Below are 11386 nucleotides of genomic sequence, written 5' to 3'. Positions count from 1 at the left end.
TTTCGCCCTTATTGTCAACAGTACGCATGATAATTTGCTGAAAGGGGTAAAATAGAAAGGAGAGATTCGATTGGGTTGGATTATGTTTGGTGTTAATGGCGGACTGTGGTGAAAGCACGCAATCTAATATCTTGGAGCTTGGAAAGAAGCTGCAGTGATTACGATAGAAAATTAACTTTTCCAAGACTAACGTGATGTCAGTTGAGAAGAAACCTCAGAAGACTGAAAGTCAGGCGGATGATGCAAAACTGAAACAGATGAATCATTTCACGTCATACTTAGGATCCGTATACTCTTCTCGAATTGAGGTGCAGCAAAGCTAATACTATATAATAAGCTTACAGTTGCGATCACCACTATTCTGTTAGAAAGAAGTCAGCTATCGGAGGAAATGATCAATTCTTCGGTCAATGAAAGCTGAGTGGACTCAGGTTATCTCATTTATAAGTTGGAGGTAGCAGACTGAATGTTGGTAGTACAAATAGGTAGAAATTGTGGTAGAAGGGTACTCGGAATGACGAGACGAAGGCTAAGTTAGGAATGAACTCGATGCATGAAGCTGGGCGAATATAGGAGGGTGAGCTACCTGCGAGGATAATGGAATCGGCCATACAAGGTAAGAAAAGTATAGAAAACCCAAGGAGACGATGGTTAGACTCGGTTATTAATGATTTCTAGGTAAGGGAGGACACCCAGCAGGTTGTAAATAGGGGCTTGTGGAGACAGTGCATTCACAGTGGCCGACTGAACGCTGAAAAGCATGACTGTCTATAATGAACAATAATTTATGTAAACTTCAGGCCTTCAAACTTCGCTTTAATCTCACGTTAAGTCGACATTTCACTACCAAGGACAAAGTATATGAATAGTAACTTACGGTAGTCAAGTGAAAAGCAGCAGTGCAGAACATCATAGAACTGGCGAAGAACTGTGACAGCATCACACGGTTCATGACATGTTCCAGAACATCTACAAACCTGTCAGGAAAATCAAATATAGTTCGGTAAAATGTGCAGATTGCATAACCTTGTTTCTCTATATAGTAAAGGAACTTTACATCTCAAAGAGAATGAGTTTGATTCTTCACACAGCCTTACAAATGTAATAACGGTGTCTCAAGACCAGCAATGCCCTTTCAGCTCATGAAATTCGAAGGCCTGTAACACACGTAAAAGTATACCTAGGAGAAAGGAAACGAAGAAGAAGAATATGGTCTCAGCTGCCATGTTAGCCCGCCTGGTGGCCATGGTCGTTAAGGCGTCAAGTCTGTATTGTCTGACACCGTGGCTTGCCGGTTAGAGTCTCCACCATCGGAAAGTTGGCCGGTAGAATAGATGTGTTGGTATAGATTCCTAATCACTAGATTGCGTGCCAAAGCTCTGGATTCAATTCCAAATCTTTTCGCAACGTCCCTATGGAGTGAAGATATATGACGCTGTTTATGGTGATTCGTCCGTTGGATGGAGACGTAAAGCCTTGAGCTGACCGCTTGGTGTTATTCGACGGGAGTAGGCTACGTGCCGACACCGGGTTTCACCCTCTCCTTACCTCATTATCTTCATCTGAACCAGGCCTTTCCGGACGCTATACATCACTTGCGCGGGTCACTCATGGTCTGCCAAGTTTGAAGAATGTAGCTGTGCTCTAGATATTAAAAAATATGTAAGAAACTGTGAAAAATGTAGAATATCAACAGTGGAATGGCACGAATTATCATTCAACACCTAACCAAGAACCAAGAGTAACTGGAGGTTTGGGGGCGATGCCCCCAACGAGCAGAGTCGAATCTATGTAATATATAAAAAGTGAAGTATGTAGGCTATGAGTGTAAATTCCACATCTCCTCCTAAACCAATGGAGCAATTTCAACCAAACTTGGTACACTTATGACTTAAATCTGGAGATCGAACATTGTGGGATGAAATGTAAAAAAAATTGAAAACGACCAATATTATTGTCAAATCCACGGTTTTGGGGGTCGCTGAGATGAATTGTGACACTCTGGATGTCGATTACGTCAATGTTCAGCCCCATCGGCATCGAGGGTGAGAAGAAGTGAAAAAGAAAATGGACTGATATGTGTGTGGGTTCCAGCATAACTATCAACCAATCTCGGCACACGTAATATGAGTTACTATCTGTAAAAAGTACTGTGGTGGTAATACACCCTTAGCATCCCTAGGAGCAGAGGTAGAAAGGGGTGAAATATAGAAATAACACAAAACGACCAGTATTAATGTAGAATCCACAGTTTTCGAGGTAACTGATATGAATGGTGACACTTCGGATGTCGTTTAATCCAAGTTCAGTCCCCATCGGCATAGAGGTTAAGAAGGGGTGAAAAAAAAGAAAATGTCGAAAATGGCAGAGGTTACGGATGAATGCGTGAATGTTCCAACATAGCTCTCAACCAAACTTGATACACATATAAGTTACTGTCTGGAGAAATTACTATAGGGGCAATAAACCCCTAGCAACCCTAAGGGAATGGGGTGAAATGTAAAAAATACCCGAAAATGACCGATATTAGTGCCGAATCCACAGTTTATGGGGCAGCTGAGATCAGTAGCGGCGATTGGGAATAAAAATTGTGGGGGCAAAGGATTTACAGACAACAAACAGTATCCGGGTTTGCGGGATATAGCGGAGGATGGGGGGGAGGGGTGTATATTCATCAAAACTTGAAAAAAAGAAAAGGCCACAAAATGGTACGTTTATTATGCTCTGTCAGCGAATTTCGACAGAGAGGTAAAGATTGACAGTTTACCAACTTAAATGCGGTAATAATAGTTGAGATTTTGATTCAATACTATACAATACAACTTTCGCCAAAGGAATAATATTACACATTTATTAAATTAAAAAGAAATACGGTGTGATTATACAATTAAAACCATTTAGTATTTCACTATACACTGACAACGTGACAGACACTAAAGAGACCGCCAGAATGACGAATGCACGCGGCAAGGTGGTGAATCGTACCTCAATGTCTATGACTTTAGAAAAAAAATATTGCCCTGGTACCCTTCCTTATAGCACAGGCAAAGTCTTCACTATTTGCTGAGGCGCTACACAAATCGGTTAGCCGGGACGAAGGACATTTTGTGCGTATTTACGCTAATAATTTTGGTAATGATTAAAGAAAATAAAGAAAAGAATTAGCTGATAAGACAACAGTGCTTGTACTAATGGCTTTTGTTAATAACTCTTAGTTTCAGCCGGCTAAAATGTAATAACAATATAATATTTTCTCCAAGAAATTGATGATGATTGTTTAAAGGGCCTAACATCTAAGGTCATCGCCTCTCTCCAGAAAGTAGGGGGGGAACTGCCCCCCCCCCTCGCCTCCCCCTAATCGCCGCTACTGGCTGAGATGAACTGTGACACTCTGGATGCCGTTTAATTCAAAAGTACATTTCTAGTCGGGATGCGGTTTAGAAGGGGACAAAAATAATATCGAAAATGATCGAGATTATGGATGCACGTGTGTATGTTCCAGCAAAGCTTTCAACCAAACATGGTACATATATGATTACTGTGGGGTAAGACACCCGTCCGGGCGGGGGTGGAAAATGGGTGAAATACAAAAATAATAGGAGACGACCAATATTAATGTAGAATACATACTTCCCGGGGTCACTGAGATGAATACTGACAATCCTGTTGTCGTTTAAGTCCAAGTTCAGTCCCCATAGGCATAGGGGTGAGAAGAGGTGAAAGAAAAAAAAGTATCCAAAATTGGAGAGATTACGGATGTATAGGTTCGAGAATAGCTCTCAATTAAACTTGGTACACATATGATTTACTCTCTGAAAAATTACTATGGGGATAAAACACACCAAGCACCTCTAGGGGATGGATGAAATACAAAACCAAACAAACCCCATGGCGCTACAGCTCTTGAAGGGCCTTGGCCTACCAAGCGACCGCTGCTCAGCTCGAAGGCCTGCAGATTGCGATGTGCCGTGTGGTCAGCACGACGATTCCTCTCGGCCGCTATTCTAGGCTTTCGAGACAGGGGCCGTTATCTCACCGTCACATAGCTCCTCAATTCTAATCGCGTAGGCTGAGTGGACCTCGAACCAGCCCTCAGGTCCAGGTAAAAATCCCTGCCCTGGCCGGGAATCGAACCCGGGGCCTCCAGGTACGAGGCAGGCATGCTATCCCTACACCACGGGGCCGGCATGGAGAAATACTGAATAAAAATAATCGAAAGTGACTCAAATTAATGTCAAATCCACAGTTTTCATGGTAACTGAGTTGACCTGTGACATTCTGGATGCCAGTTATGTGATACTTCACCCGTAGTGGGAATAGAGGTTGAGAAGGGGTGAAAATGAATGTACAAATAACCGAGATGTATGTGTGTGTGTTCCGATACATGTCTTAACTTAACTTGGTTCACATATGGCTTACTGTCTAGAAGCAAATACTGTGGGGGTTAGACAACCCTAGCGCCCATGGGGGAAGGAGTTAAATGTAAAAATAATCGAAAAGGACCTCTATTAGTGTCGAATCCATAGTTTTCTGGGTTCCTGAGATGAATAGTGACACTCTAAGTTAGTTACCGTTTAAGTCAAAGTTCCTTCTCCAAAGGCATAGGGTTTGAGAAGAAAAATGTCCAGAATGGCGAGATTATGGAGGTGTATGTGTGTGTGTGTGTGTGTGTGTGTGTGTGTGTTCCAGCATAGCTCTCAACCCAAATTGGCACATGTTTGACTTACTATCTATAAATAAATTACTATGGATGTGAGACACCGCTAGGGGTGGGGATTGAAAGGGGATGACATGTAAAAATAATTGGAAACGACCACTGTTCTTTCCGAAACCATATTTTTTCGGGTCGTTGGGATAAACAGTGATATTCCAGCTGTCGTGTAAGTCCAAGTACAATCCCATCGGCATGTGGAGTGAGAAGTAATGAGACAGAAAACACCCAAAATGATCAAGTGTATATATGTATGTATGTATGTATGTATGTATGTATGTATGTATGTATGTATGTATGTATGTATGTATGTATGTATGTATGTATGTATGTACGTATGTATGCATTGCACCCATACCTCGAATTTATATAGAATGGGTGATCATTTTAATCAATATCTAGTTGCAAACATAGCCAGCGCAGCGAAATTCACTCCAAGTTCGGCATTTGTAGTTCAAATAAATTTTGGGTCGAAAGTCTTCCAAGCAGGCAAGCTTCAAGGCACGTAGCAGGAAACTCTTAAATGGACAACACTTGTTGAGATCCCTCAAATAAAATTGAGATGCCGAGTGCAGAGTGTGCCAAAGGTTCGGTCACTCCCAAGTGGGGTGTAAGCTTAGCCACAGATGCAATTGGTGTGCTGGGCCCCCCTCCTCCCGTGACTGTCCGAATGGCAGAGACAGGGAGTATGTTAAATGTTGTAACTGCGAGGGGAAACACGCGGCCAACTACAGTGAGTGCCCGAGCCGCAGGGAATACGAAAGCTCCCTCAGAGCTAACAGACCGAGAACAACAGCGTGGCCGCCCTGACGCTCAAAAATGTCCATCAGGCAACAAAGGCCCACCCCCTAGCCAACCAGGCCTTCAGGTAAACCTGGCCAACCAGGAAATCGAGGACCTGCTAACGGTACAGGCCATTCAGGCCGAGGCAAGACACAAAATAAACAAACAGGACAAAACAGCACCCCGAGTCTCAAACTCAACCAACCCCGACTCCCCAAGCCTCGGGCAACAGAAATCCAGCCTCAAACAACCAAAGCAGGACCAACCCCCTAACCAAATGCAACAAAATGGACGCAAAGACCACGCCCAGGGAACCCGAGCAGGAACCAAAGGGAGAACCCGCCGCCTGCTCCACCCCTCGCAGTAAGCGCACGGTAACTAGGATCACACACAAAGCATCCGCTACCCAGACCACGCCCACCACCACTAACACAACACTAAACACATCACCCCAGCCACAACTCCCACGAGAACCTCCAGGTCAGAAGACCAATGCAGCCGAAGACATACTGAAGTCACTAGGCATAAACATACCGCTGACCAACGTGATCCCCACCATTCTAAACTTCTTAAAAAGGGTGGCAGAGGAGGAGAATCTCAAGTGGCTGCGGATAATAGTAAACCTCATCGAGTCATGTATCTCTATTCCCTGAAATGGCTGCACAAAATACACACCACATAAACACACACAACACATACGGGCTGCGAGTTCTAATTTGGAATTGCGAAGGAATACGCAACAAGAAAATAGAACTCGAAGCCTTCCTAGTAAAGCATGAAATACACGTAGCACTAAACGCGGAGACATTTCTCGCCCCAGGCTCGAAACTAACAGTTAAAGGCTACAAAGTACACAAGTACGACAGACCCTCACCCTGAGGCGGCGTGGCAGTCCTGGTAAGAAGAGACCTAAAACACATGGAGCTTGAAATTTCAGAGCTAGTGGCAATGGAAGCATGCGTAATACGCCTACAAGTACGTGGGACGTTAATCAACGTCATTGCAACGTGCTCCCCCATAAGGACAGTCAAGACAGGCGATATTGACGTACTCCTAGGATTAGTCAGAAACACGATAATTGGCGGAGACATCAACTCGAAACACGAAAGCTGGGGCTGTCTTAAGCCTAACAAACAAGGCACCACGCTATACGAACACATTATCGCCCGCGAATACGGAATAGCTGCACCCAAGGAACCCCACCTTCCTAGCTCCGAGAGGGCACACTTCTGATATACTAGACATTGCCCTACTCAATCACATCCCTCTGGAATACAGTATGAAGAGGATCAATGACCTAGCATCAAGACACCAACCAGTACTTCTAACACTGGATGCTGACCCTGAGGGATACGAACTAAATCCCAAGCGAAGGCTAAACTATAAAGCAGTCAAATGGGACAAGTTCGTAAGGAAACTTGATTCGCTGTTACAGGGAATAGAAAACAACACCCTGAAAGCCCCGCCGAGATTGAGGAGACAATATCAACTCTCATCAAGGCGATACAAACAGCGACAGAAATGAGCGTACCCACCCACACATATAAGGAGCACACTTTCGAAATTCCAAGTAACATTAAGGATCTCATGCGAAGACGGAACCGTCATAGGCGTAGCTGGGCCCGATACCACTACGACATAGACAGGGAAATGAAAAATCAGTTGAACACTGAAATTCAAAATGCCCTAAAAGAACACCGGTCTAACGAATGGAACAACAAGCTGCGAAAATTCGACACGAACACCAGACCCGTCTGGCAATTCGCAAGACACATCACACGCGAACCACACATTCCAACTATCAAGGGACCAAATGGACCAGTATTCGACACGTGGGAGAAGGCCGAAATCATAGCTGATACATTAGAGACAGCATTCACGCCGAATGACGACCTTTCAGACTACGAATTCACGCGGCAAACCGAAGCAAAGGTAGAGGAATTTCTGAACAATGCACCTAGGCCAGAAGTTAAAAAAGACCAATATCCACGAAATAAAATGGATCATTGATCACCTCAACCCTAAAAAAAGCCGCCGGGCCAGATGACTTCATGAACCTAGTTCTCAAAAAGCTAAGCAAGAAAGCCCTCACAATAATTACCAACATATTCAATGCCATGCTTAAGTTGCAATACTTCCCAGAACAATGGAAACTAGCAAAAATCTTTGTATTCGGGAAGCCAGGGAAAGATAAATCGGATCCCAACAACTATCGGTCCATAAGTCTACTAAGAGCCATAAGCAAAGTATTCGAGAAAATACTGCTAAAAAGGCTCGTAACCCACATCAAGGAAAAAGGAATACTAAGGAATGAACAATTCGGGTTCCGTAACGGACATTCCTCCACTCAGCTCCGCATGCGGTTCCTAGAACATGCCACAATCGGGTTTAACAAGCGAAGGGATACCGGCACTGTATTCTTAGACACAAAAGGCCTTCGATAAAGTATGGCATGAAGGCCTGCTGGCAAAACTGATAGACTACGAGTTCCATCCTGGATATGTAAGGCTAATTAAGTCCTACCTAACAGACAGAAAATTTCAAGTATACGTACCGTACATAACACTCTATCAAGTACGCGAAACATTAGAGCGGGCGTACCCCAAGGATCACTAATAGGACCGATCCTATTTGTCCTGTATACCAACGATATGCCGACAGCAGAGCTCACTACCACGTACCTCTATGCGGACGACACAGCAATTACCGTCCAGCACCCCCAGCTCCTGAGCACAAGAAAGAGGCTCCAGGTAGCGCTGCGCACACTGGAACCGTGGCTCACTAAATGGCGCAAAAAAGTCAACGTAGAGAAGTACCAAGCAGTGATGTTCACACGCAAAAACAGGCGCACACACCAACCCGCCAACATCAAACCACTCACACTATTCAACAAACAAATAAAATGGCACGAAAGAGCTAAATACCTAGGGGTAATCCTGGACAGAAAGCTAACGATGCTACATCACGTAAGAGACTTAAGGCGAAAAGTCCACATACGGCTTGTCAAACTGTACCGCATACTAAACAGCAAATCCAGCATAAACACAAAGGTAGCAGTCAAGATGTATAAAGCCTTGATCAGGCCAATCATCATATATGCTGCCCCAACATGGGGATACACGGCCAAAACCAACATAAACAGCCTCGAGTGCATACAGAATAAATGCCTGCGAGCAGCGGCGAAACTCCCTTACGGAACGGCAACAAGGGACCTACGCACCTTAACAACTCGCTCTATAAGAGACCACATCAGAAAGCAAGCACTTCGAGTGTTCACCAAGCCGTGGGGCAACAGGATCAATCCCTTAATCAGGTGTATTGGAAGGTACGACCCAGACCAATACAAAAAGTACCCCACGCCAAAACAAATACTATTCAGCCACAGGAATAGAAGATAAAGGGACTCCCCCAAATCCTTCTACGGCTTCCACCTCACTAAAAATATACATACGAACACCACTCAAACATCACTTTTAAAAAAGCTGTATATAAAATGTACATAATATGTTTTTCCATATTCTTGTATTTCTATATTCCCATGTTTCAGTAACGCGAGGGGTAAACAGGAGACCTGCCCCTCAAGAAGCGTACATGGACAACAATCGCATAAGATTGGCTGCAGCGACAAGAGAGCGGAAGCCCGAGCCCGCACTCAAACTTAGTGTACAGTAATCATTATAATATCAAGCATGTATGTATGTTCTTGTATGTTTATGTTTATTTTTAGATTAGAAGTGGCAGGAGTGAATACCACCGCAATACCGGGACACACCCAAGAGATGAGAGAAGAAGAAGACGTTGCCGAAGAAGACGTTAGCCCCACCTACACAGCTGGCTTGGCTCATCCCTTCTCCGCAAATGGAGGCTTGGCACCAGGGAACATTGGCGGCTGGACAATGGGACTTTTCCTGTGTCCCAAAGCCCAGATGCCATTGGACCCGCGCATGGAATTCCGCAGTGCCAAGAAGGCTGATCCCCTATAACAAACAATATGGCAGGAAAATGGACAAGACTTGTGCATGATACATACTCCTCACTAACACAACCTGGAAAAGTCCAGCCCACATCCTTGCATGTGCTATCTACAAAATGTCAGGTTTTACATGTAGGCATCTTTCTGTTTCCCCCTATGTGGTTTGGTCCTGACCCTTACTACCTGATTACACCGCTGTTGATACCCACCACCACATCTGGCCTGGTAACATGCTGAGCATGGGGACAGGCAGATACTCCTGTAGTATCACACTTCCACTCCTCCCTTCTATCTTTCTCTACTTAGAACTAATAGCATGTCGGAGGCCATGTAGATAGAGTCGATGGTCACGCGGGGGGAGCGGGCTTCGCCCCCCCCTCCCCCGAAAAAAAAGCACTAACTATCATTGTATTCTGAGTTCTCAATGTCAGTTCGTCCGTGTTACTTGTCACCTGTCAACGTCTCAAGTGAGTTACTTCAACACTTGTAGTGTTTCTGTGTCAAACTAGAAACAATGATTAGCAACATTGACTTTAAGTTGGTCATGCCGACAACTAACTTCAAGCCATCAGAGTCTCGGTGCATAATGAGTTAAAGAATTCATTCAGAATAATGGTTTCCAGTGGGGAAATAAACAATCTAAGTCTAACTTCAACAAGTAGTAATTCCATGTCTTGCCGTATAAACTATATCATTTGCAGATGCGGTACCACTTCTAATATTCGGTGCTCCTGATGTAAATACACCCCAGTTAGTTTGAAAGGGAAGGAGGATAGAAACTGTGCATTGGTTAACGGGACAGACACCTTGTAGTAGTTATTTTGCAGTGGGACAGGTAGCTGCTAGGGTAAGAATGTGTGCAATCACCGAGCAGCTCACTCAGACCAGTTCAAATTCCGAGAATAGCAGGATGACCGACCTTCAAACATAAACAAATGTTAGGCGACCTTGTTGGAAGGGAGCGGAACTAATCCGATATGACTCACCACTACTTTGAGGAATGTGTGCAAGAGTTTCTTTGTGGAAGCAGTATTAATGTCCGAGTGTAGATGCAATCATTGATCTTACTAAGTGCTATTCTAGTATAAGATAAATCGTGTAATTAGTGAGTAAATTGATCAAGATCGTGTTTCGTGTGTGTGACGAAGCGTACTTGCTTAGTTGTTCACCAAGTTCGACTGTGTGAATTACTGGACTGTCTCTGGAGTCGAATGAAGGAACAGACATTGTGTTGCGTGGCGAGTAACCCTGTGTTCAAATATAGCCGTCTGCATGGAGTTGCTGTGTGGGGTGACTGGATCTGGAGAAGTAAAAGTAAGGAGATCCTGTCAATAGCATTATAGACCTCTCAGGTAATTCAACGAGCCAGGACTCCTTGCCGTGTGTAAAGAACGCAGCCTTGTAACTAGACAGCAATTAGTAAGTATTAGAGTTGGCCAGTGTATGCATGCTCCGAAACCAGCGAGCTAGAATAACATAGAGGGGCTGTATACCTGACATCAGCGCTCCCTGCTTGAAGCAAGTTGATAAGGGGTAGCCATGTTAACGGTTGTCAAAACAAAGCGAATTGGCGCGAGAGCATATGTTGAGGTGACAGGGAGATCGTGCATGCCAATTTAATTCCCTAAGTTTTAAGAAGTGGAAACATAGATTCTCGCTTTCAAGAATGCCAGCCGTAAGCTCAGCGTATGGTTGTACTAATCGGAGTAATAAAACCAAGGATATATCGTACTTTAAGTAAGTATTACTGAATTATAGCCGAGATTCCTTTTTTTAATTTCTGTTTGTAATTAAATCCATTTTATTGTTTACTTAGCGAAAGTACGGATAGCCACGGTAATTATTTGTCGAATTTTGTTTCAGATTTCGTTTAAAGAACAAGGAATTAACCGAACAATGCGTTGTGAGGGCGAAAAGAG

Source organism: Anabrus simplex, chromosome 1 (assembly GCF_040414725.1).
Source record: "Anabrus simplex isolate iqAnaSimp1 chromosome 1, ASM4041472v1, whole genome shotgun sequence".
Taxonomy (NCBI): domain Eukaryota; kingdom Metazoa; phylum Arthropoda; class Insecta; order Orthoptera; family Tettigoniidae; genus Anabrus; species Anabrus simplex.
The sequence above is the reverse complement of the archived record's forward strand: the minus strand, read 5'-3'. Positions refer to the sequence as shown.